Here is a 1,742-nt window from a genome sequence, read left to right as displayed (position 1 = left end):
AGATTTTGTTGAAATCCAGCTGGTAAATTTCCATCTTTCACGATGTCAGTTAGTTGTTGTTAAAAACTAATAGGAAAGCATTGTATTTTTATATTTTTAACAAATTAAATCCACAGAAACAATCCTTGTTGGAATATTTTTATAGGTTGGAATCTTTCTAAGTTCCAAGTATGTAAAAATGAGTGTTTTATAGGTAACACTGGTTTTTGGCAATCATATAATGGTGAAAACACTCCTATTAGTTTTCAAAATACTCTCTCCATAAGATGAGTTCCTTTAGAAAAGCAGTTACTTTCTCATTCACAGTTAAAATGGTCTCTTTCCCTTGAAGGGACAGACTGAGTCACAGGTAAAGGAAATGGCTCTTTTCCACTTATGCTTGCTTTATTATATTCTCTTCAATCTGTGGTTTCTTTACAAGAATCATTTGGTATTTCTTAAAACCACATAACCACACACAGATAAACTGCAATAAAGCAAACCACTATCAACTTAAATTGAGTTATTCCCAGTCTTCACTAAGAGTATCTATGTGCAGGGCTGTCTGTGGACCAGACTGCTTATGACCATTACTGATTCGGATTGGTAAGTGCCTCAGGCAGTTTTTTGTTTTGTTTTTAATATCACCCGTCCTAACTGACAGGTAACTGAATGGACTGGACTCACTTTCAAGATCTGTTCCTTTTCTAAGAGTTTTTTTTTTTTTTAGTATCATGTTAAACACTAGACATGAAAAGGAGCATCTTTGTTTCTATTCATAAGAGAAGTAACTGGTAATAGAGAACTAGACTAGTAGTCAGAAGACTCACCCAAGAGGAAATCACCAAATCAATACCATTTACAATAGCCCACAAGAAGAAAAAATACTTAAGAATAAATCTAACCAGAGATGTAAAAGACCTATACAATGAAAACTACAAGATGCTACCGCAAGAAACCAAAAGAGACCTGCGTAAGTGGAAAAACATACCTTGCTCATGGATAGGAAGACTCAACATTGTGACAATGTCAATTCTACCCAAAGCGATCTACAGATACAATGCAATCCCAATCCAAATTCCAATGGCATTTTTTATTGAGATGGAGAATCACCCACTTCATATGGAAAGGGAAGAGGCCCAGAATAAGTAAAGCATTACTCAAGAAAAAGAACGAAGTGGGAGGCCTCACGCTACCGGATTCTAGAACCTATTATACTGCCACGGTAGTCAAAACAGCCTGGTACTGGTACAACAACAGATACATAGACCAATGGAACAGAATTGAGAATCCAGACGTAAATCCATCCACCTATGAGCAGCTGATATTTGACAAAGGCCCAAAGCCCATAAATTGGGAAAAGACAGTCTCTTTAACAAATGGTCCTGGCATAACTGGATATCCATCTGCAAAAAAAGAAACAAGACCCATACCCCACACCATGAACAAAAACTAACTCAAAATGGATCAAAGACCTGAATATAAAATCGAAAATGATAAAGATCATGGAAGAAAAAATAGGGACAACACTAGGAGCCCTAATACATGGCATAAACACAATAGGAACCATAAGTAACAATGCACAAGAACCAGAAGAGAGACTAGCTAACTAGGAGCTCCTAAAAATCAAATCATCACAAGACTTCACCAAAGGAGTCAAAAGACACCCTACAGACTGGGAAAAAATTTTTGGCTACGACAAATCCGATCAGTGTCTAATCTCTAAAATCTGCAAGAAACTGCAAAACCTCAACAACAAAAAG

This window comes from Trichechus manatus, unplaced genomic scaffold (assembly GCF_000243295.1).
Source record: "Trichechus manatus latirostris isolate Lorelei unplaced genomic scaffold, TriManLat1.0 scaffold00007, whole genome shotgun sequence".
In the NCBI taxonomy this organism is placed as follows: Eukaryota; Metazoa; Chordata; class Mammalia; order Sirenia; family Trichechidae; genus Trichechus; species Trichechus manatus.
This window is presented reverse-complemented; position numbering follows the sequence as displayed.